At 45.5% G+C, this 25,794-nt stretch overlaps 4 pseudogenes; all 4 read left to right on the top strand.

Annotated features, from left to right (window-relative positions):
* Positions 1-888: 888 nt before the first annotated feature.
* LOC115833972 lies at positions 889-1,419 on the top strand (annotated as a pseudogene).
* An 8,778-nt stretch (positions 1,420-10,197) lies between these two features.
* LOC115833971 lies at positions 10,198-10,572 on the top strand (annotated as a pseudogene).
* A 6,988-nt stretch (positions 10,573-17,560) lies between these two features.
* Positions 17,561-17,935, top strand: LOC100594818 (annotated as a pseudogene).
* A 6,994-nt stretch (positions 17,936-24,929) lies between these two features.
* Positions 24,930-25,304, top strand: LOC100580926 (annotated as a pseudogene).
* Positions 25,305-25,794: the final 490 nt, after the last annotated feature.

The raw sequence follows: 25,794 nt of genomic DNA, 5'->3' as shown, positions 1-25,794 counted from the left end.
ACAGGATATATTCCCATTTTGTATTCTTCATTTTCTTTCCTCAACATTTTATAGTTTTCAGTATGCAGATCTTTCATATTCTTTGTTAAACTCATTCCTAAGTATTCCATTCTATTTGATAATATCGTAAATGGCATTATCTTTATTCCTTTTTCAGATATTTTGTTGTTACTGTAAAAAAATGCACCTGATGTTCATATGTTAATATTGTATCCTGAAAATTTACTGAATTGGTTAGTTACAACAGGTTTTTCTATTCTTTGTGGTAAAATGGTGGGTATTCTGAACTCTGGTTAAACGTTAAATTGATAGTTGCTATTATCATTTCAAAATTATTTAAAGAATGACCAGATGGATTCCTGCTTTCATGAATTCAACAGAATTCAAGTCTTCCCATTTAAAATAATTTTGTGTGGTTGACCTGGGTCCTGGGAATTTGGGTCCCCCCGTGGGAGCCAGGAGATTCGGTCGGATGTGGGAGGGAGAAGCGGTCAGAGAGGGGACTGAGCTGGGGAAGCAAAGAGGGGCTCCAGGACAGCCGAGAGGAGAGAGGGTCGTGTCGGAGACCCAGTGGGGAGAGAGAATGGGCCAGAAAAGGGGGAAGGGTGAGAGTGGGCAACAGGACAGCTTCCCGTCACGGCAGGGAACTTTGCTGAAACTGTGGGCCCCAGGGAACAGCGCGGGCAGGTTGGGAGGGAGTGGAGAGGACCCAGCAGACCCCAAGTTCAGTGTGGAGGAAGGGACATTTCCCGGTTCATTCGCCTCTGCCCAGCGTTCTGCGGGCCTGACCCCCCCCAGGGACAGGGGAAGAGGTGGCTCCTGGCGGGCTCAGAGAACTAAGGGGCGCACACCCGCTTCGCAGGGCCGGGGTGAAAGGGGAAGCCTGAGATGGCTGCGGATCTCGCTGGCCCCGTGGGTGGGTGCGGGGGGGCGCCGGCGGGGCCGAGCTCAGGGGCCCAGCGCCGGGGCCTGCAGGTGGCCCTGGAGGAACCTACAAGCACCCGCCAGTGCAGCGGGATTTCCAGAAGACCAGTGTGGACAGCGCCCTGGACACGCCCTTCCCAGCTGGAACATTTGTGAGGCTGGAATTTAAGCTCCGGGAGACAGAGAAGCGGCCGGAGGAAGGACTGGAAGAAACCCAAGTGCAAAGTCCAGCCCGAGGGGAGGAAGCAGACATGCTGACCTGCGTCAAACTGGGCTGTGAGGATAAGGTTCTGGGCAGGATGGTTCGCTGCCCTCCAGAGACGCAGACTCGGCGGGAGCCTGAGGAGCACCAGGAGACCCGGTGCAGCTGGGCAGAGCGGGCAGTGAGGACCCCACAGCTGCTGCTTCCCTGCACAGTTCGCCTTCTCCAAGGCCCGGCCCCCACGGAGCCCAGCAGTGAATCGAAGGCGCCCCCTGGAGCCCTGGCGGGGGTAACCAGTGGAAGACCCCACCTCCCAGGGAGAAGACCCCACTGTATCCCCAGTTAATAAAACTGTTCTCTCACCCCAAAAATAAATAAATAATTTTGTCTGGTCTTTGAAAATGTGTATCCTCTGTCTACTGGTCAAAATGCTGCCCATTTATCCATATGCCTAATTAGTCAAACTTTTTAACCTTGTTTTTTATTATGAAACAAAACAGTAAATTTGTTAATGGTTTTAATATCATCTAATATGATTGAAAATATGTCAATTTGTCACTGCCAATGACTCTTTGTGTTATTTATTTTACTGTTACATATTCTGTCCATAAATGTCTATGGGGCTTAGAATCTTGCCTATCATAGTGTATATGCTAAGTACCAACTACTCTAATGGGTCAAATTGTCTTTCTATACCATTCTTAAAATACAATATTTATTTATTTATTTTTATTAAAAATTTTTTTGCCTAATCTAATTATTTATGAAAATTATGAGGTCTATTCAATTTGTCCTCTTGATAAAAAACAAAGTTTTTTTTCTTTCTTTTTTTTTTTGATACGGAGTCTCCCTCTGTTCCCCAGGCTGGAGTGCAGTGACACAATCTCGGCTCACCACAACCTCCACTTCCCGAGTTCAAGTGATTCTCCTGCCTCAGCCTCCCGAGTAGCTGGGACTACTATGCTCCACCATGCCAGGCTAATTTTTGTATTTTTAGTAGAGACGGGGTTTCACTATATTGGCCAGGCTGGTCTTGAACTCCTGACCACGTGAACCACCTGCCTCAGCCTCCCAAAGCGCTGGGATTATAGGCTTGAGCCACTGCGTGAGGACTTTTTTCTGTTTATTAATACATTAGAGAGTAAAAATGCAGCTCCCTCACAGAAGCACGTGCATAATGATGAAGTATGGGCTTTTGGTGTGACAACATCATCTGAATGCTGTTTATTGTCCCAATTAGTTATTTTCTCATTCCTAAACCCTCTCCAACCTCCCATCTTTCTGAGTCTCCAGTGTCTGTTTTTCCAGTCTCTATATCCGAGTGTGTGCATAATTGAGTTCACAGTTACAAGTGAGAAAATGCAGAATTTGGTTTTCTGTTTCTGAAGTTTTTCACTTACAATAGTGGCCTCTGGTTTTATTCATGTTGTTGCAAAAGGCGTGATGTTATTCTTTTTCATGGCTGAGTAGTATTTCATGATATAAACGTATAGCACATTTTCTTTATTTGATTATTGATTGATAAATTTAAATTGACTACATATATTGGTTATCGTGAATAGTGCTGCAATAAACATAAGAATGTGGGTATTTTCTTTATGTAATAAATTATTTTCCTTTGGGTAGATACAAAGTAGTGGGAGTGCTGAATCAAATGGAAGTTCTATTTTTAGACTTTTTTGAAATCTCCATACAGTTTTCCATAGAGGTTGTAGAAAGTTACTTTCCCACAACCAATGTCTAAGTGTTCTCTTTTCTCTGTGTCCTTGCCGATAGCTCATTTTTCTGCTTTTCAGTAATAGCCATTCTGCATGGTGTAAGTTGGAACCTCATTGTGGGTTTTAATTGGCATTTCTCTGATCATTGACAATGTTGAGCATCTTTTACGTGCTTGTTGACCTTCATTGTCTTTTTTTATTTAAATTTTCATGTTTTTTGTTTGCTCATTGTCTTTTTTTTAAATGTTCATGTTCTTTGCTTGCTTTTTTTTTTTTGTTTGAGAAGGAGTCTTGCTCTGTCGCCCAGGCTGGAGTGCAGTGGTGCAATCTCCGCTCACTGCAAGCTCTGCCTCCCGGGTTCATACCATTCTCCTGCCTCAGCCTCTCTGAGTAGCTGGGACTACAGGCGCCTGCCACCATGCCTGGCTAATATTTTGTGTTTTTTTAGTAGAGACGGAGTTTCACCGTGGTCTCGATCTCCTGACCTCCTGATCCACCCACCTCGGCCTCCCAAAGTGCTGGGATTACAAACGTGAACCACCGCGCCCGGCCTGCTTGCTTTTTAATGAGGTTACTTGTTTTATTTTTGTTGAGCTGTTTGAGTTCCTTGTATATTCTGGACGTTAGATCTTTGTCACATGCAAAACTCGTAAACATTTATCTCATTCCATGGGTTTTCTGTTCACTGTGTTAATTAAGAAGGATTTTCAGGAGCTTTTTAATTTAATTGAGTTCGTTTTATCTATTTTTGTTATTGTTACATCTGCTTTTCAGATCTTAGTCATAAATTCTTTGTCCAAGTCAATCTCTAGAAGAGTTTATCCTTGAGTTTCTTCTAGCATTTTTATAGTTTCAGGTCTTACATTTTAGTCTTTTAATCCATATTGAGTTGATTATTGTATATGGTGGGACATAGGGGTCCCATTCCATACTTCTGCATATGGCAATATAATTTTTCCAGCTCAATTTGTTGCCTAGGATGTCATTTCTCCAGTGTATGTTTTTGTTGGCTTTGTAAAAGATCAGTTGTTTGTAGGTATGTGGCTTTATTTCTAGGTTCTCTATTCTGTACCATTGATCTATGTGTCAATTTATATCAGTACCATGCTGTTTTGGTTACTAAAGCCTTCTAGTATAATTTTAAGTCAGATAATGTAATATCTCCAGCTTTATTCTCTTTGCTTAGATTTGCTTTGGCTATTCAGGCTCTTTTTGTGGTTCCATGTGAATTTTAGAATTTTTTTTTCTATTTTATAAGAAATGACATTGGCATTTTGGTAGGATTTCCATTTAATATGTAGATTGCTTTGGGCAGTAGAGTCATTTTAATGATCATTATTCTTCCAATCCATGAGCACGGGATGTTTTTCTCATTTGTGTCATGTACAATTTCTTTCATCAGTGTTTTGTAGTTTTCCTTGTAGGGATCTTTCATCTCTTTGACTAATTGTATTTCTAAGCATTTTACCTTTTTGTAGCTATTGTAAAAGGAAGTGACTTTTTAATTCAGTTGTCAGCTTGATCATCATTAGTGTATAAAAATGCTACTAATTTCTGTATGTTGTTTCTTGCATTCTGAAACATTATTAAATTTATCAAATCTAAGAGTTTTTTTGGTGGTCTTTAGATTTTTTGTATATATGATTATTATGTAATCATCAAAGAGGGACAATTTGACTTTCTAATTACAACCATATAGATGCTCCTTCCAAGACCAATAGACAGAGTCTCTGTGGAGGGCACAGGTGACGGTATTTCTTTAAGCTGGCCATGTGATTATGGCTGGAAGCATGGGCCGAGAGCCACTTAGTTAAGCATTGCCTCTCAAGTGTTTCTTTCTTTCTTTCTTTCTTTCTTTCTTTCTTTCTTTCTTTCTTCTTTCTTTTCTTTCTTTCTTTCTCTCTTTCTTTCTTTCTTTCTTTCTTCCTTTTCTTTCGACAGAGTTTTCACTCATTGTCCAGGCAGAAGTGCAGTGGCGCCATCTTGGCTCACTGCAACTTCCACTTCCCAGGTTCAAGTGATTCTCCAATATCAGCCCCCCGAGTAGTTAGGATTGCAGGCACCAGCCACCACACGTGGCTAATTTTTTATGTTTTAGTAGACACGTGGTGTGTCCATGTTGCCCAGGCTGATCTTAAACTCCTGGCCTCAGGTGATCTGCCCACTTTGGCATCCCAAATTGTTGGGATTACAGGCATGAGCCACCGCACCCGTTTGCCTCTGAAGTTTCAATATGCCTATGAATTATTCAGATTCCAGCCTCTCTCTTACAGATGTGATTCTGCAGGTTTGGAAGGGGTCCATGAATTAGCTTCTTTAAAAAGTCTCCTCTTAATGCTGATGTTTCTTCTACTACATCCGATATAGTAGCACTCAGCTAGGGAAAGTAGGCACAGCACAGAGCTCATGATACCCAACACTCTTACCACAACACAAATACTTTTGTCCCAAAGTGGAAACCACCAATCACCATTTTCAAACATGTCATTTTCTGCTGGCTCTATACAGTTTAGAAAGCCTAGAGAAGGCATCAATGTTTGAGTAAGTCTGCATTTGGAAAACACGTGCACATGAGTTAATACAATGTTTATTGGGCACATACCATGTGTTCAGAAGTCTCTTACAGAGCACTGTTCAGGAAACATTACATGATGTGAGTTAATCCTCATAGAACCCTGGCAGTTGGGTGCTAAGATTTTTGTAATTTTCAGGATTTAAATGAAGGGCCTAGTGTTTCTATTTTTTCTTCCATTTTAAAAAATATTTACCTGAAAAATAAAATGTACAGAATAAAAGCTATATAGACAGATGCGAGGGATAGAGAAAAAAGGGTGAACTGTTGAGAGAGATGTTTTATATTTATATTTACCTTCTTGTGCCTTGTGGAGCAGCCACTGGATTTGCAGGAATGGAAAAGAAGTTGCTAGGTAAGATGTCTCTAGAAGCACTGGCTTCAATGAAAGAGAAATTATGGCCCCACAATATGCAATGATTTGCTTCCATTTATCTGCCTTTCCATTTTAGGAAATTGTGGGCACCAGCTCAGGAGGCAGCAGGAGCCCCCGCCTGAATCTCTGACCTCCTTGAATCAGTTCTGTGAGAGAAGATTCTAGGGTGAGGCCAGACCTGGATGAGGACTTAGAAGAGCGTGGATCTGGGCAGGGCTGGAACAGAAAGTGGACCCCATGATTCTGATGTCCATGCTGATGGAGTATTTCCAGTTCTGTCTTTCCTAAGCCTGCGCAACAGAGACTTGACTCTTAGAGCCTGTGTAATTTTAATGTGTTTTGGCCACTTCCCTGTCAATTTTTATAACACATGATAACAAGAAACTTAAGCAAAACTCTTAGGGTTTTTTTTAGGACAATTATATGAGAAGCTAAAAACTTATGCCGGGAGTGGTTGCTCACGCCTGTAATCCCAGTAATTTGGGAGGCCCAGGCAGGCAGATCACGAGATCAGGAAATCGAGGCCATCCTGGCTAACATGGTGAAACCACGTCTCTACTAAAAATACAAAATATTAGCTGGGTGTGGTGACAGGCCCCTGTAGTCCCAGCTACTTGAGAGGCTGAGGCAGGAGAATGGCATGAACCTGGGAGGCAGAGCTTGCAGTGAGCTGAGATCACTCCACTGCACTCCAGCATGGGCGACGGAGTGAGACCCTGTCTCAAAAAAAAAAACTTATTTTTACCAAGATGAAAGAAACAGAAATAACCACAATCAAAATAATTCTTTTGTCCATGAATAGCCCTTCAGGTAGTGACATCAGAACTCAGAGGAACAGCATAAGGGAAGTGGAGCAAATGCAACCAAAGTCCCCTGTGCACCTCACTTCTCCCTTCTCACCACAGGATGCTGAATTCAGCCATTAATTCATTTGCTCTAGATGGAAAGTTTCTGGACAGTAGAAACCATGAATTCTTCATCTGTTTTTCCGATGGTCATGTGATGTAGTTTAGATGTCCCCTCTAAATCTCCTATTGAATTTTAATCCCCAGTGTGGCAGGTGGTGCCTGGGGAGGTGGTGGTTGAATCATGGGGTGAGTCCCACCTGGCTGTGTGCCATCCTTGTGATAATGAGTACCCATGAGATCTGGTTGTTTAGAAGTATGCTCCATCCCTCCCCCATCCTTCTTGCCCCAGCTTCTACCATGTGAGATGCCTGCTCGTCTAACACCATGATTGTAAGCTTCCCCAGGCTTTCCCAGAAGCAGACATTGGCGCTATGCTTTCTGTACAGCCTGCAGAACCATGAGCCAAACAATCTCTTTTCTTATAAGTTACCCAGTCTAGGGTTTTTTAAATAGCAATGCAAGAATAGCTTAATACAACATATGAAAAGAAAGCAACGAATATATTTATCAGTTTGAGTCTCCAGGCATCTGCCTTGCTTCAACTCAAAGAGCAGGAAGTGAGCAACCCCCATCTACTGCTCCTGATCATGGGAGAATCGTCATCTCATCTTAAAACATTTCAGGCAAAAGCCCATCAAGGTCTCAGAGGTCAGCTCAGGAGCAGGAACACAGCATTGTTTTCTCAGACAGGAAAATTGGAATAGCTGAGTGGGTTCAGTGTCCCTAGGCATGTTTTTTTTTTTCCTTTAAGCTATAGGATAATTGTGCAGAACGTGCAGTTTTGTTACCAAGGTATACATGTGCCATAGCCGTTTGCTGCACCAATCAACCCACCATCTGGGCTTTAAGCCCCCCTGCTTCGGTGTTTTTCCTAGTGCTCTCCTTTCCCTTGCCTCCCACCCCGCGACAGGCCACGGTGTGTGATGTTCCACCTTCTCTGTCCATGTGTTCTCATGGATCCACTCCCGCTTATGAGTGAGAACATGTGGTGTGTGGTTTTCCTTTCCTGTGTTAGTTTGCTGAGAATCATGCTCTCCCGTGTCATCCATGTCACCGCAAAGAACACGAACTCATTCTTTTTTTGGCTGCGTAGTATTCCTTGGTGTATATACCACACACATTCTTTATCCAGTCTATCACCGATGGGCATTTGGGTTGGTTCCAGGTCTTTGCTCTTGTAAACTGTGCCGCGATGAACATAGCTGTGCATGTGTCCTTATAGTAGGATGAATTATAATCCTTGGGTATATACCCGGTAATGAGATGGCTGGGTCCAACGGTATTTCTGGTTCTAGATCCTTGAGGAATCGCCACACTGTCTTCCACAATGGTTGAACTGATTTACACTCTCACAGACACTGTAAACGTGCTGCTATATCTTCACAGCCTTGCCAGCATCTCTTGTTTCCTGACATTTTAAAAATCGCATACGACATCTTCTCAATATATAATATCACATAGCCACAGCTCTGAAGAAAGAAATCTGTAGAAAGTGGTACCTCTCCAGGAGAAAGCTTTGACAGCTTTCATGGCTGATAGTATTACACGTCAACGACAATGAGGTTTTACCTGCAGCTTCACTACTATTCTTAAAGTCTATCTCATAATGTACATCTGGAGACTTCCTAGAGAAATGTGGTCTCTGACTGGCGCTGGTAAAGTGGTGACAAGATATCTAACAAATAAAGTGACTGTACTTGACTATTTTCCAATATTTACTGTTTTGTGATAAGCTTAACATCCTCAATGCCTGCCTTTGCCCTCACAAGTAATTAGCGTATGCCTAAATAAAGTTGAAGCTAGCTAGCTCCACTATTCCAAGCAGATACTGTCTAGGGTCTAGTCTCTAGAAGTATAAAGTACAGAGCTTACAAGTACAACTACACGAAAAGTTGACCCAAGCTAGAAAGGCTTAAATGATCAATGATGGATTTGTGTTTCCTCTGGAAGAGGGTACAAAGCAGAGCGCTAATACCATATAGGGGAGAAGAGGGCAGGGCTTTATGGATGGCACACGGCTAGCTGTCTTCAAAGAGTGCACAAGGGAAGCCTCACTGGGCTCCTGTAGGGCGCCGTGGCCGCGCTCTGGAAGCGCACATCCAGGATGATGTCCTGCGATGCTGGCATCAGGCGATGGAAGGCAGCTTGAGGAGGTGCAGCTGCGTGGACTTCGGTACTTTCTGATTTTGCGCAGTGCCAGGCCTGTAGCGGTGAGGCTCTGATCCCTCTGTAGGCGGCGCCCTTTGCCGGCGGCTGCAGGGCCAGCGTCTTCGTGGCGCCTGCCAGGCTGCGGCTTTGCCTGGCCGAAATGGTGAAACCTCCTCTCTACTTTAAAGAATACAAATTTCTCCTGGCGTCGTGGCGCGCACAGTTAGTCCCAGCTACTCTGGAGGCTGAGTCAGGAGAGTTGCTCGGGCCCAGGAGGCAGAGGTTGCAGTGAGCTGACATCAGGCCACTGCAATCCAGCCTGGGGACAGAGCGAGACTCTGTCTCAAAAATAAATACATAAAATGCAATACAATACAACACGATACAATTGAAATAATATTTTCATATTCCCCTCACCCAGCCCAGTCTATTTTCAGAGTATCTGATAAACCACTTGTTTCCCTATGAGTTCGAGATTTTTTTCTCAGACGTTTAAGTTTTCTAATGTGCAACTTCATAAAAGGTCTCACTTTTACTCTCAACGTTTTCTTTATTGTCGTGAAATGTGAACTTTGCGATTCTGCGAGGAATCCAGAATTCTGAAATGCCCCCGGCATTTCCCGCTCCCCCCCCCCCCAGAGCCTAGCCCTGCCTCTGCCCCTCCCTTGGGTGTGGGCGGAACCTTGAATTGAGGAGCCCGCCCAAACCCCTGATTAGATTAGGAACACCCTGAAACGATAGCTGTTAAGGGCTGGTCTAATTGAATCATCTGAGCTCTTTATAAGGGACTGAACCTCCCTGAGATTCCATTCCCCTGTGGGTGATTCCTCAGCCCTGGATGTGCAGACCCAGGGAGCTGCACGGCCCAGACCTGGGCAACACCTGTAAGAGCTCAGAGCGTCCTCCCGGCAGCTGGCAGAACAAACAAGTGGGCCTGGGTTTCACATACCTGAGGCATTGAATTCTGCCACCAACTCGAATCAGATCGAAGCCAGACCCTTCTCAAGTGAAGGCATCGACCACACAGACAGACCCATCCTGGAGGTCCCTCGTGTGACTCTGAGCAGGAGCCAGTCACTTGGCCCAGTAGAACTTCTGACCTGTGAGCTGGGGTTTGTTTTCAATATCCAAAATTTGTGAGAATTTATTCTGCATTGATCTAAAACTAATATACTCTCCATCCACAAGTTTCTCCATATTGTGGAAGTGAGAAAAACCAGTGTGTGTGTTTGTGTGTGGGAAGGGGAGGCAGGGAGCTGTGTCCAGCGGTGGCTAAACTAAGGCTCGCCAGAAACATAGCAGCCAACATCTCTGAAAGTTTCTCGGCTGTGGGTTGGCAGGCCAGTGGGATGGCAGACGAGGAGGAAGACCCCACCTTTGAGGAAGGAAATGAAGAGATTGGAGGAGGTGCAGAAGGTGGACAGGGTAAAAGAAAGAGACTTTTTTCTGAAGAATTGCGATGTATGATGTATGGCTTTGGGGATGACCAGAACCCTTATACTGAGTCAGTGGATATTCTTGAAGATCTTGTCATAAAGTTTATCACTGAAATGACTCACAAGGCAATGTCAGTTGGAAGACAAGGTCGAGTACAAGTTGAAGATATCGTCTTCTTGATTCGCAAGGACCCAAGGAAGTTTGCCAGGGTTAAAGACTTGCTTACTATGAATGAAGAATTGAAACGAGCTAGAAAAGCGTTTGATGAAGCAGATTATGGATCTTGACAATTTTTGTAGTTTCTGAAAATTACCATCTGGGGAAACCATATATAATAGTTGGTTATTTTCTAAAGTAAGGTTCTGATATCTAGCCATGTAAACGAAAGATGGAGAAACACAAAGTTTTCAGCCTTTATTTTTATGCCTTTGATTTTAGAGTGATATTGGTGCATGTAATGGCCTGCCTTTGTATTACCATACTTGAATCACTTACTGGGTTTTAATGACCACACATAAGTCAAAGTACCTTGCAAACCGTGTCGTTCCTTCTGACTTTTGACTATCCAAAGGATAAAGTAGCATTTGTGTGTTAGGTAGGTTTATGCCCTTGTAACCTTGTAAGCTATACTGTAGCTTTTTTTTTTTTTTTTTTTTGAGACAGAGTGTCGCTGCATCTCCAGGCTGGGGTGCGGTGGCGTGACCTCGGCTCACTGCGGGCTCCGCCTCCCGGGTTCGGGTGATTCTCCTTCCTCGGCCTCTCGAGTGGCTGGGAAGTGCAGGCCCTGCCACCATGCCTGGCTAAGTTTTTGTATTTTTGGTGGTGACGGGGTTTCGCCATGTTGGCCAGGATGGTTTTGATCTCTTAACCTCGTGATCCGCCTGCCACGGCCTCCCACGGTGGTGGGATTGCAGGCGTGAGCCAAAGCGCCTGGCCTACTGTAGCTATTTAATATGTGAAATCTAAATGTCATTTTTGACTTGACAGCTCAGACTTGTACTTCATGAATTCAGAAGTTTTTAGACGGCAACTAGTTGGTTGTCTAGTTCATTATTAAAGAGAATGAACTAGGCCGGGCGTGGTGGCTCATGCCTGTAATCCCAGCACTTTGGGAGGCCGAGGCGGGCGGATCACGAAGTCAGGGGATGGAGACCATCCTGGCTAGCACGGTGAGACGCCGTCTCTACTAAAAATACAAAAAATTAGCCGGGCGCAGTGGCAGGTGCCTGTAGTCCCAGCTACTCGGGAGGCTGAGGCCGGAGAATGGCGTAAACCCGGGAGGCGGAGCTTGCAGTGAGCGGAGATCGCAGCACTGCCCCCAGCCCGGGCGGCAGAGCGAGACTCCGTCTCAAAAACAAACAAACATGCAAACAAACAAACAAACAAAGGAAAGCGAGTTTCACATTGCTTTCACAATACATAATGCTGTGTTGGAAGGCTTTCTGATTTAAAATCTTTTTGGATTTATAACATCCTGTTAAAGTTTTAGGAGAACCCGTTTTCCCAGATCAGATTCAAGCTTCTAAAAATAAATGCTTTCAGTAGCAGGAATGGCATTGCTTAAAAAGCTGATGGCAGGGTAAGCGTTTGGGTTAGTGTTTTATTAACATATTGGTAAGTACTTGTTCGTTGTGGAAATGTGTCCTTGACCGAAACCATAGGTGGCTGTGGAAACCACGTTTGTAGTTCGGGATACCCAGGTTTTGTGTGTATTTACTCTATGTATAAAATTATTACTGCCCTTAGTTTAAAGTAAGGATTACAGTTGGATTTAAGTAGATCACTGAATGTTATTGTTTATGAAACTTAACTTTTCGTGTGCCGCTTAATAAACATGATCCATAAATCAAAAAAAAAAAAAAATGTTTCTCAAAATCTCACTTCAGATCCATAATGAGACCACCCCAGCTGTAACTTCTCCTGCTACAGCTGCTGTCACGGAGCAGACCTGAATCTCACCCATGGAGACAGGCAGGCAAACAGGTGTGTCTGCTGAGATGTTCGCCATGCCCCAAGGTCTGAAGGGCAGCAAAAAGGATGGGCTCCCTGAGGACCTAGATGGGAACTTGGAAGAACCCAGGGGTCGGGAAGGTGAGCTCAGCAGTCAGGATGTCACGGACCTCACAGAAGGTGACAATGAAGCCTCAGCCTCAGCTCCTCCTGCAGCCGAAAGACGGAAAAGAGACAGCAAAGGAAAGAAGGACAGGAAGCCCACCGTGGATGCGGAGGAGGCTCAGAGGATGGCAACCCTGCCGTCTGCCATGTCTGAGGAGCAGCTGGCCCGCTACGAAGTGTTTCGCCGGTCAGCTTTCCCAAAAGCACGCGTTGCAGGTCTGATGCAGTCTATCACTGGCAGATCGGTGCCTGAGAACGTGGCCATTGCCATGGCTGGAATAGCCAAGGTCTTCGTCGGAGAGGTGCTGGAAGAGGCGCTGGACGTGTGTGAGATGTGGGGAGAAACGCCCCCACTGCAGCCCAAGCATTTAAGGGAGGCTGTTCGCAGGTGAAAGCCCAAGGGCCTCTTCCCCAACAGCAACTACCAAAAAATCATGTTCTAGGCCCAAGGCCAGAGGGAGGGGTCTGTTTGTGCAGGCATGAGTACTGCATTCGTCTTCCAGTGACAGGACTGCGTTGGCTGGAGCTTCTGCCTCTCAGTCTACCCTGGATTTACCCACGATCTTAGTGTCTTCAAACCTCAAGTGGCCCTTACCTGGATGAAGACAGCAGATTGTTTCATAGTAGCCTTGGCTAAATGTTTGGGCCTCCGAGGTCATGTTGAGGCATTTTTGTATGTCTTTCTAGTTGGAAGAAGAAAGGTGCCTGGGCCTTGAGCATCCTGTGGACGGGAAGCTGCATTCGGAGAGGGAAGCCCTTTCCGGGAGATTTCTGCGGTTTCATGCTGAAGCCTGCTGTGGCCGTGTCTTAGCTTGTATGCTTATGTCTGGGTTTCAGTAAGTGAAGCCTCCAGAAATGTTTCCAGTTGTTGTCCTGTGTATTCTTCATGCTCATATGTAGTTTTGTGAGTCATCACAAAGACAGTTAAACGCTTTTCCAAACTGCAGAAATAAAAATTACATCACGAAGCATTTTTTTCTCTCAGTTGACTCTTCTCTTATTCCTGCCTACTGTGCTTTATGACAGCAAGTGATCCTTTCCGGTTTTAGAATGTAACGTAGTATAGATGCATCGTATCAGTCTAGAGAGCAGCCAGTTCCAAAACCACCTTTCCTCACGCCGCCATTTGTAATGAACCTATATGTCGTTTAAAAGGCATGGAGACAGCCTATTGATACTTCAGGTTTGCTACACACGGTGATATCGCCAGTGCTTCCAGAGACACTGAAATTCAGTTCCAAACATTGCTTTACGGTATTCCTGATTTTATTCATTCTACCGATGATCCACTCCGAAAATCAAACCTGGGTACGGAGACATGGGAGAAGTTATTAAAATATCGGACCAAGTAGGTTCATCGCGAGTGACAAAGTTATTCCATACTCTACTTGTACATACTCTGCTGCTGTACCTTTATGATGCAAATGAGTAATTTTCATTATAGAATAAAGACCTGAGATTTATTACGGAATCACCGTGAACCTTCCCAGCACGGCTCCCAGATATCCGTGGTGCCATTTCAGTCTGTTTACCTCTGCCATGTGCCCCCTGAATCACAGAGTATACGCCAAAAGATTCCAAAAGTCCCCATTGTTCTGCTCTAATATTGAATGCAGAATAACATGTACTCTTTCTTCCTGAAGCAAAATAAACCCCCATACAATATAGTTGTATTTCCTCATACCCTCAGCTTTTGCTGTTTAAATAGGGCTTATTGTACATAGGATCTGCCTTTGAGTATTACACAAATTTCTAAGCCTTACCAAGAATGGGGAAATTCCGTTTCATACCTCCATATTCTGGCCTTCTTCGGCTTTCCTTTTATTTTACCAACTTTCTTGTAAAAGCGTACAACAAGTTAGACCAGTGTGTCTTAGAGACACAAGGAGGGTACAGGTTCTTGGCAGAACTGATGGAGACTGGAGGGCTCCCCAGGAATCAAAGTGCTTGAACTCCCAAAAAAGTAAGGTCCAAGAGACTCAATATCTCCCAGTCTTTAGATTGCTCTCAGCTCATTCCTTTTCCATGGCATGGAGCAGTTTTGGAAGCTGTATTCTGGCAGATGTGGCAGGTCTGGCCCTTTGAGAACACTAGAGGAAAAGAGAACCTGGCCCAAGCAGCCCGCGGTGTAGACAAGCATCTGCAGAGAGCAGTGCTGATGGTGACTCCACACACAAGCTTAGAACATTTCTCTTGCCCCTCATAGAACTCAATACATTGAGTGGGGTCTGAGTAAGGCTGAACTGCTGAAGACTGAAACACGTTCCATCAAGGTCTCAGAGGTCAGCTCAGGAGCGGGAACACAGCGTTGTTTTCTCAGAGAGGAAAATTGGATTAGCTGAGAGGGTTCAGTGTCCCTACGCATTTTTTTGGTTTCTTCCTGTAAGTTATGGGACACTTGTGCCGAACGTGCAGGTTTCTTAGCAAGGTATGCATGGGCCATAGCGGTTTGCTGCACCAATCAACCCGCCGTCTTGGCTTTCAGCCCCTCATGCATTGGGTGTTTGTCCTAATGCTCTCCTTTCCCTTGCCTCCCACTCCGTGACAGGCCACGGTGTGTGACGTTCCACTTTCTCTGTCCGTGTGTTCTCATTGATCAACTCCCAATTATGAGTGAGAACATGGGGTGTTTGGTTTTCTGTTCCTGTGTTAGTTTGCTGAGAATGATGGTCCCAAGGGTCATCCATGTCACCGCAAAGAACACTAACTCATTCTTTTTTATGACTGCATAGCATTCCCTGGTGTATATACCACACATGTTCTTTATCCAGTCCTTCACCCCGTGGGCCTTTGGGTTGGTTCCAGGTCCTTTGCTCTTGTAAACTGTGCCGCAATGAACATAGCTGTGCGTGTGTCCTTATAGTAGGATGAATTATAATCCTTTGGGTATATACCGGGTAATGAGATAGCTGGGTCCAATGGTATTTCTGGTTCTAGATCCTTGAGGAATCGCCACACTGTCTTCCACAATGGTTGAACTGATTTACACTCTCACAGACACTGTAAACGTGCTGCTATATCTTCACAGCCTTGCCAGCATCTCTTGTTTCCTGACATTTTAAAAATCGCATACGACATCTTCTCAATATATAATATCACATAGCCACAGCTCTGAAGAAAGAAATCTGTAGAAAGTGGTACCTCTCCAGGAGAAAGCTTTGACAGCTTTCATGGCTGATAGTATTACACGTCAACGACAATGAGGTTTTACCTGCAGCTACACGACTATTCTTAAAGTCTATCTCATAATGTACATGTGGAGACTTCCTAGAGAAATGTGGTCTCTGACTGGCGCTGGTAAAGTGGTGACAAGATATCTAACAAATAAAGTGACTGTACTTGACTATTTTCCAATATTTACTGTTTTGTGATAAGCTTAACATCCTCAATGCCTGCCTTTGCCCTCACAAGTAATTAGCGTATGCCTAAATAAAGTTGAAGCTGGCTAGCTCCACTATTCCAAGCAGATACTGTCTAGGGTCTAGTCTCTAGAAGTATAAAGTACAGAGCTTATAAGTACAACTACACGAAAAGTTGTACCCAAGCTAGAAAGGCTTAAATGATCAATTGATGGATTTGTGTTCCCTCTGGAAGAGGGTACAAAGCAGAGCGCTAATACGCATATATGGGGGAGAAGCGGGCAGGGCTTTTATGGATGGCACACAGCTAGCTGTCTTCAAAGAGTTGCACAAGGGAAGCCTCACTGGGCTCCTGTAGGGCGCCTGTGGCCGCGCTCTGGAAGCGCACATCCAGGATGATGTCCTGCGCGATGCTGCGCATCAGGCGATGGAAGGGCAGCTTGAGGAGGTGCAGCTGCGTGGACTTCGGCTACTTTCTGATTTTGCGCAGTGCCAGGCCTGTAGCGGTGAGGCTTCTCGATCCCTCCTGTAGGCGGCGCCCTTTCGCCGGCGGCTGCAGTGGCCAGCGTCTTCGTGGCGCCTGCCAGGCTGCGGCTTTGCCTGGCCGAAATGGTGAAACCTCCTCTCTACTTTAAAGAATACAAATTTCTCCTGGCGTCGTGGCGCGCACAGTTAGTCCCAGCTACTCTGGAGGCTGAGTCAGGAGAGTTGCTCGGGCCCAGGAGGCAGAGGTTGCAGTGAGCTGACATCAGGCCACTGCAATCCAGCCTGGGGGACAGAGCGAGACTCTGTCTCAAAAATAAATACATAAAATGCAATACAATACAACACGATACAATTGAAATAATATTTTCATATTCCCCTCACCCAGCCCAGTCTATTTTCAGAGTATCTGATAAACCACTTGTTTCCCTATGAGTTCGAGATTTTTTTCTCAGACGTTTAAGTTTTCTAATGTGCAACTTCATAAAAGGTCTCACTTTTACTCTCAACGTTTTCTTTATTGTCGTGAAATGTGAACTTTGCGATTCTGCGAGGAATCCAGAATTCTGAAATGCCCCCGGCATTTCCCGCTCCCCCACCCCCCCAGAGCCTAGCCCTGCCTCTGCCCCTCCCTTGGGTGTGGGCGGAACCTTGAATTGAGGAGCCCGCCCAAACCCCTGATTAGATTAGGAATACCCTGAAACGATAGCTGTTAAGGGCTGGGTCTAATTGAATCATCTGAGCTCTTTATAAGGGACTGAACCTCCCTGAGATTCCATTCCCCTGTGGGTGATTCCTCAGCCCTGGATGTGCAGACCCAGGGAGCTGCACGGCCCAGACCTGGGCAACACCTGTAAGAGCTCAGAGCGTCCTCCCGGCAGCTGGCAGAACAAACAAGTGGGCCTGGGTTTCACATACCTGAGGCATTGAATTCTGCCACCAACTCGAATCAGATCGAAGCCAGACCCTTCTCAAGTGAAGGCATCGACCACACAGACAGACCCATCCTGGAGGTCCCTCGTGTGACTCTGAGCAGGAGCCAGTCACTTGGCCCAGTAGAACTTCTGACCTGTGAGCTGGGGTTTGTTTTCAATATCCAAAATTTGTGAGAATTTATTCTGCATTGATCTAAAACTAATATACTCTCCATCCACAAGTTTCTCCATATTGTGGAAGTGAGAAAAACCAGTGTGTGTGTTTGTGTGTGGGAAGGGGAGGCAGGGAGCTGTGTCCAGCGGTGGCTAAACTAAGGCTCGCCAGAAACATAGCAGCCAACATCTCTGAAAGTTTCTCGGCTGTGGGTTGGCAGGCCAGTGGGATGGCAGACGAGGAGGAAGACCCCACCTTTGAGGAAGGAAATGAAGAGATTGGAGGAGGTGCAGAAGGTGGACAGGGTAAAAGAAAGAGACTTTTTTCTGAAGAATTGCGATGTATGATGTATGGCTTTGGGGATGACCAGAACCCTTATACTGAGTCAGTGGATATTCTTGAAGATCTTGTCATAAAGTTTATCACTGAAATGACTCACAAGGCAATGTCAGTTGGAAGACAAGGTCGAGTACAAGTTGAAGATATCGTCTTCTTGATTCGCAAGGACCCAAGGAAGTTTGCCAGGGTTAAAGACTTGCTTACTATGAATGAAGAATTGAAACGAGCTAGAAAAGCGTTTGATGAAGCAGATTATGGATCTTGACAATTTTTGTAGTTTCTGAAAATTACCATCTGGGGAAACCATATATAATAGTTGGTTATTTTCTAAAGTAAGGTTCTGATATCTAGCCATGTAAACGAAAGATGGAGAAACACAAAGTTTTCAGCCTTTATTTTTATGCCTTTGATTTTAGAGTGATATTGGTGCATGTAATGGCCTGCCTTTGTATTACCATACTTGAATCACTTACTGGGTTTTAATGACCACACATAAGTCAAAGTACCTTGCAAACCGTGTCGTTCCTTCTGACTTTTGACTATCCAAAGGATAAAGTAGCATTTGTGTGTTAGGTAGGTTTATGCCCTTGTAACCTTGTAAGCTATACTGTAGCTTTTTTTTTTTTTTTTTTTGAGACGGAGTGTCGCTGCATCTCCAGGCTGGGGTGCGGTGGCGTGACCTCGGCTCACTGCGGGCTCCGCCTCCCGGGTTCGGGTGATTCTCCTTCCTCGGCCTCTCGAGTGGCTGGGAAGTGCAGGCCCCTGCCACCATGCCTGGCTAAGTTTTTGTATTTTTGGTGGTGACGGGGTTTCGCCATGTTGGCCAGGATGGTTTTGATCTCTTAACCTCGTGATCCGCCTGCCACGGCCTCCCACGGTGGTGGGATTGCAGGCGTGAGCCAAAGCGCCTGGCCTACTGTAGCTATTTAATATGTGAAATCTAAATGTCATTTTTGACTTGACAGCTCAGACTTGTACTTCATGAATTCAGAAGTTTTTAGACGGCAACTAGTTGGTTGTCTAGTTCATTATTAAAGAGAATGAACTAGGCCGGGCGTGGTGGCTCATGCCTGTAATCCCAGCACTTTGGGAGGCCGAGGCGGGCGGATCACGAAGTCAGGGGATGGAGACCATCCTGGCTAGCACGGTGAGACGCCGTCTCTACTAAAAATACAAAAAATTAGCCGGGCGCAGTGGCAGGTGCCTGTAGTCCCAGCTACTCGGGAGGCTGAGGCCGGAGAATGGCGTAAACCCGGGAGGCGGAGCTTGCAGTGAGCGGAGATCGCAGCACTGCCCCCAGCCCGGGCGGCAGAGCGAGACTCCGTCTCAAAAACAAACAAACATGCAAACAAACAAACAAACAAAGGAAAGCGAGTTTCACATTGCTTTCACAATACATAACGCTGTGTTGGAAGGCTTTCTGATTTAAAATCTTTTTGGATTTATAACATCCTGTTAAAGTTTTAGGAGAACCCGTTTTCCCAGATCAGATTCAAGCTTCTAAAAATAAATGCTTTCAGTAGCAGGAATGGCATTGCTTAAAAAGCTGATGGCAGGGTAAGCGTTTGGGTTAGTGTTTTATTAACATATTGGTAAGTACTTGTTCGTTGTGGCAATGTGTCCTTGACTGAAACCATAGGTGGCTGTGGAAACCACGTTTGTAGTTCGGGATACCCAGGTTTTGTGTGTATTTACTCTATGTATAAAATTATTACTGCCCTTAGTTTAAAGTAAGGATTACAGTTGGATTTAAGTAGATCACTGAATGTTATTGTTTATGAAACTTAACTTTTCGTGTGCCGCTTAATAAACATGATCCATAAATCAAAAAAAAGAAAAAAAAGAAAGTTTCTCAAAATCTCACTTCAGGTCCATAATGAAACCCCCCAAGCTGTAACTTCTCCTGCTACAGCTGCTGTCACGGAGCAGACCTGAATCTCACCCATGGAGACAGGCAGGCAAACAGGTGTGTCTGCTGAGATGTTCGCCATGCCCCAAGGTCTGAAGGGCAGCAAAAAGGATGGGCTCCCTGAGGACCTAGATGGGAACTTGGAAGAACCCAGGGGTCGGGAAGGTGAGCTCAGCAGTCAGGATGTCACGGACCTCACAGAAGGTGACAATGAAGCCTCAGCCTCAGCTCCTCCTGCAGCCGAAAGACGGAAAAGAGACAGCAAAGGAAAGAAGGACAGGAAGCCCACCGTGGATGCGGAGGAGGCTCAGAGGATGGCAACCCTGCCGTCTGCCATGTCTGAGGAGCAGCTGGCCCGCTACGAAGTGTTTCGCCGGTCAGCTTTCCCAAAAGCACGCGTTGCAGGTCTGATGCAGTCTATCACTGGCAGATCGGTGCCTGAGAACGTGGCCATTGCCATGGCTGGAATAGCCAAGGTCTTCGTCGGAGAGGTGCTGGAAGAGGCGCTGGACGTGTGTGAGATGTGGGGAGAAACGCCCCCACTGCAGCCCAAGCATTTAAGGGAGGCTGTTCGCAGGTGAAAGCCCAAGGGCCTCTTCCCCAACAGCAACTCCAAAAAAATCATGTTCTAGGCCCAAGGCCAGAGGGAGGGGTCTGTTTGTGCAGGCATGAGTACTGCATTCGTCTTCCAGTGACAGGACTGCGTTGGCTGGAGCTTCTGCCTCTCAGTCTACCCTGGATTTACCCACGATCTTAGTGTCTTCAAACCTCAAGTGGCCCTTACCTGGATGAAGACAGCAGATTGTTTCATAGTAGCCTTGGCTAAATGTTTGGGCCTCCGAGGTCATGTTGAGGCATTTTTGTATGTCTTTCTAGTTGGAAGAAGAAAGGTGCCTGGGCCTTGAGCATCCTGTGGACGGGAAGCTGCATTCGGAGAGGGAAGCCCTTTCCGGGAGATTTCTGCGGTTTCATGCTGAAGCCTGCTGTGGCCGTGTCTTAGCTTGTATGCTTATGTCTGGGTTTCAGTAAGTGAAGCCTCCAGAAATGTTTCACAGTTGTTGTCCTGTGTATTCTTCATGCTCATATGTAGTTTTGTGAGTCATCACAAAGACAGTTAAACGCTTTTCCAAACTGCAGAAATAAAAATTACATCACGAAGCATTTTTTTCTCTCAGTTGACTCTTCTCTTATTCCTGCCTACTGTGCTTTATGACAGCAAGTGATCCTTTCCGGTTTTAGAATGTAACGTAGTATAGATGCATCGTATCAGTCTAGAGAGCAGCCAGTTCCAAAACCACCTTTCCTCACGCCGCCATTTGTAATGAACCTATATGTCGTTTAAAAGGCATGGAGACAGCCTATTGATACTTCAGGTTTGCTACACACGGTGATATCGCCAGTGCTTCCAGAGACACTGAAATTCAGTTCCAAACATTGCTTTACGGTATTCCTGATTTTATTCATTCTACCGATGATCCACTCCGAAAATCAAACCTGGGTACGGAGACATGGGAGAAGTTATTAAAATATCGGACCAAGTAGGTTCATCGCGAGTGACAAAGTTATTCCATACTCTACTTGTACATACTCTGCTGCTGTACCTTTATGATGCAAATGAGTAATTTTTCATTATAGAATAAAGACCTGAGATTTATTACGGAATCACCGTGAACCTTCCCAGCACGGCTCCCAGATATCCGTGGTGCCATTTCAGTCTGTTTACCTCTGCCATGTGCCCCCTGAATCACAGAGTATACGCCAAAAGATTCCAAAAGTCCCCATTGTTCTGCTCTAATATTGAATGCAGAATAACATGTACTCTTTCTTCCTGAAGCAAAATAAACCCCCATACAATATAGTTGTATTTCCTCATACCCTCAGCTTTTGCTGTTTAAATAGGGCTTATTGTACATAGGATCTGCCTTTGAGTATTACACAAATTTCTAAGCCTTACCAAGAATGGGGAAATTCCGTTTCATACCTCCATATTCTGGCCTTCTTCGGCTTTCCTTTTATTTTACCAACTTTCTTGTAAAAGCGTACAACAAGTTAGACCAGTGTGTCTTAGAGACACAAGGAGGGTACAGGTTCTTGGCAGAACTGATGGAGACTGGAGGGCTCCCCAGGAATCAAAGTGCTTGAACTCCCAAAAAAGTAAGGTCCAAGAGACTCAATATCTCCCAGTCTTTAGATTGCTCTCAGCTCATTCCTTTTCCATGGCATGGAGCAGTTTTGGAAGCTGTATTCTGGCAGATGTGGCAGGTCTGGCCCTTTGAGAACACTAGAGGAAAAGAGAACCTGGCCCAAGCAGCCCGCGGTGTAGACAAGCATCTGCAGAGAGCAGTGCTGATGGTGACTCCACACACAAGCTTAGAACATTTCTCTTGCCCCTCATAGAACTCAATACATTGAGTGGGGTCTGAGTAAGGCTGAACTGCTGAAGACTGAAACACGTTCCATCAAGGTCTCAGAGGTCAGCTCAGGAGCGGGAACACAGCGTTGTTTTCTCAGAGAGGAAAATTGGATTAGCTGAGAGGGTTCAGTGTCCCTACGCATTTTTTTGGTTTCTTCCTGTAAGTTATGGGACACTTGTGCCGAACGTGCAGGTTTCTTAGCAAGGTATGCATGGGCCATAGCGGTTTGCTGCACCAATCAACCCGCCGTCTTGGCTTTCAGCCCCTCATGCATTGGGTGTTTGTCCTAATGCTCTCCTTTCCCTTGCCTCCCACTCCGTGACAGGCCACGGTGTGTGACGTTCCACTTTCTCTGTCCGTGTGTTCTCATTGATCAACTCCCAATTATGAGTGAGAACATGGGGTGTTTGGTTTTCTGTTCCTGTGTTAGTTTGCTGAGAATGATGGTCCCAAGGGTCATCCATGTCACCGCAAAGAACACTAACTCATTCTTTTTTATGACTGCATAGCATTCCCTGGTGTATATACCACACATGTTCTTTATCCAGTCCTTCACCCGTGGGCCTTTGGGTTGGTTCCAGGTCCTTTGCTCTTGTAAACTGTGCCGCAATGAACATAGCTGTGCGTGTGTCCTTATAGTAGGATGAATTATAATCCTTTGGGTATATACCGGGTAATGAGATAGCTGGGTCCAATGGTATTTCTGGTTCTAGATCCTTGAGGAATCGCCACACTGTCTTCCACAATGGTTGAACTGATTTACACTCTCACAGACACTGTAAACGTGCTGCTATATCTTCACAGCCTTGCCAGCATCTTTGTTTCCTGACATTTTAAAAATCGCATACGACATCTTCTCAATATATAATATCACATAGCCACAGCTCTGAAGAAAGAAATCTGTAGAAAGTGGTACCTCTCCAGGAGAAAGCTTTGACAGCTTTCATGGCTGATAGTATTACACGTCAACGACAATGAGGTTTTACCTGCAGCTACACGACTATTCTTAAAGTCTATCTCATAATGTACATGTGGAGACTTCCTAGAGAAATGTGGTCTCTGACTGGCGCTGGTAAAGTGGTGACAAGATATCTAACAAATAAAGTGACTGTACTTGACTATTTTCCAATATTTACTGTTTTGTGATAAGCTTAACATCCTCAATGCCTGCCTTTGCCCTCACAAGTAATTAGCGTATGCCTAAATAAAGTTGAAGCTGGCTAGCTCCACTATTCCAAGCAGATACTGTCTAGGGTCTAGTCTCTAGAAGTATAAAGTACAGAGCTTATAAGTACAACTACACGAAAAGTTGTACCCAAGCTAGAAAGGCTTAAATGATCAATTGATGGATTTGTGTTTCCTCTGGAAGAGGGTACAAAGCAGAGCGCTAATACGCATATATGGGGGAGAAGCGGGCAGGGCTTTTATGGATGGCACACAGCTAGCTGTCTTCAAAGAGTTGCACAAGGGAAGCCTCACTGGGCTCCTGTAGGGCGCCTGTGGCCGCGCTCTGGAAGCGCACATCCAGGATGATGTCCTGCGCGATGCTGCGCATCAGGCGATGGAAGGGCAGCTTGAGGAGGTGCAGCTGCGTGGACTTCGGCTACTTTCTGATTTTGCGCAGTGCCAGGCCTGTAGGCGGTGAGGCCTCTTGATCCCTCCTGTAGGCGGCGCCCTTTTGCCGGCGGCTGCAGTGGCCAGCGTCTTCGTGGCGCCTGCCAGGCTGCGGCTTTGCCTGGCCAAAATGGTGAAACCTCCTCTCTACTTTAAAGAATACAAATTTCTCCTGGCGTCGTGGCGCGCACAGTTAGTCCCAGCTACTCTGGAGGCTGAGTCAGGAGAGTTGCTCGGGCCCAGGAGGCAGAGGTTGCAGTGAGCTGACATCAGGCCACTGCAATCCAGCCTGGGGGACAGAGCGAGACTCTGTCTCAAAAATAAATACATAAAATGCAATACAATACAACACGATACAATTGAAATAATATTTTCATATTCCCCTCACCCAGCCCAGTCTATTTTCAGAGTATCTGATAAACCACTTGTTTCCCTATGAGTTCGAGATTTTTTTCTCAGACGTTTAAGTTTTCTAATGTGCAACTTCATAAAAGGTCTCACTTTTACTCTCAACGTTTTCTTTATTGTCGTGAAATGTGAACTTTGCGATTCTGCGAGGAATCCAGAATTCTGAAATGCCCCCGGCATTTCCCGCTCCCCCACCCCCCCAGAGCCTAGCCCTGCCTCTGCCCCTCCCTTGGGTGTGGGCGGAACCTTGAATTGAGGAGCCCGCCCAAACCCCTGATTAGATTAGGAATACCCTGAAACGATAGCTGTTAAGGGCTGGGTCTAATTGAATCATCTGAGCTCTTTATAAGGGACTGAACCTCCCTGAGATTCCATTCCCCTGTGGGTGATTCCTCAGCCCTGGATGTGCAGACCCAGGGAGCTGCACGGCCCAGACCTGGGCAACACCTGTAAGAGCTCAGAGCGTCCTCCCGGCAGCTGGCAGAACAAACAAGTGGGCCTGGGTTTCACATACCTGAGGCATTGAATTCTGCCACCAACTCGAATCAGATCGAAGCCAGACCCTTCTCAAGTGAAGGCATCGACCACACAGACAGACCCATCCTGGAGGTCCCTCGTGTGACTCTGAGCAGGAGCCAGTCACTTGGCCCAGTAGAACTTCTGACCTGTGAGCTGGGGTTTGTTTTCAATATCCAAAATTTGTGAGAATTTATTCTGCATTGATCTAAAACTAATATACTCTCCATCCACAAGTTTCTCCATATTGTGGAAGTGAGAAAAACCAGTGTGTGTGTTTGTGTGTGGGAAGGGGAGGCAGGGAGCTGTGTCCAGCGGTGGCTAAACTAAGGCTCGCCAGAAACATAGCAGCCAACATCTCTGAAAGTTTCTCGGCTGTGGGTTGGCAGGCCAGTGGGATGGCAGACGAGGAGGAAGACCCCACCTTTGAGGAAGGAAATGAAGAGATTGGAGGAGGTGCAGAAGGTGGACAGGGTAAAAGAAAGAGACTTTTTTCTGAAGAATTGCGATGTATGATGTATGGCTTTGGGGATGACCAGAACCCTTATACTGAGTCAGTGGATATTCTTGAAGATCTTGTCATAAAGTTTATCACTGAAATGACTCACAAGGCAATGTCAGTTGGAAGACAAGGTCGAGTACAAGTTGAAGATATCGTCTTCTTGATTCGCAAGGACCCAAGGAAGTTTGCCAGGGTTAAAGACTTGCTTACTATGAATGAAGAATTGAAACGAGCTAGAAAAGCGTTTGATGAAGCAGATTATGGATCTTGACAATTTTTGTAGTTTCTGAAAATTACCATCTGGGGAAACCATATATAATAGTTGGTTATTTTCTAAAGTAAGGTTCTGATATCTAGCCATGTAAACGAAAGATGGAGAAACACAAAGTTTTCAGCCTTTATTTTTATGCCTTGGATTTTAGAGTGATATTGGTGCATGTAATGGCCTGCCTTTGTATTACCATACTTGAATCACTTACTGGGTTTTAATGACCACACATAAGTCAAAGTACCTTGCAAACCGTGTCGTTCCTTCTGACTTTTGACTATCCAAGGATAAAGTAGCATTTGTGTGTTAGGTAGGTTTATGCCCTTGTAACCTTGTAAGCTATACTGTAGCTTTTTTTTTTTTTTTTTGAGACGGAGTGTCGCTGCATCTCCAGGCTGGGGTGCGGTGGCGTGACCTCGGCTCACTGCGGGCTCCGCCTCCCGGGTTCGGGTGATTCTCCTTCCTCGGCCTCTCGAGTGGCTGGGAAGTGCAG

The sequence above is a fragment of the Nomascus leucogenys genome, unplaced genomic scaffold, assembly GCF_006542625.1.
Source record: "Nomascus leucogenys isolate Asia unplaced genomic scaffold, Asia_NLE_v1 001661F_28653_qpd_obj, whole genome shotgun sequence".
Classification (NCBI taxonomy): Eukaryota; Metazoa; Chordata; class Mammalia; order Primates; family Hylobatidae; genus Nomascus; species Nomascus leucogenys.
This window is presented reverse-complemented; position numbering and strand designations above follow the sequence as displayed.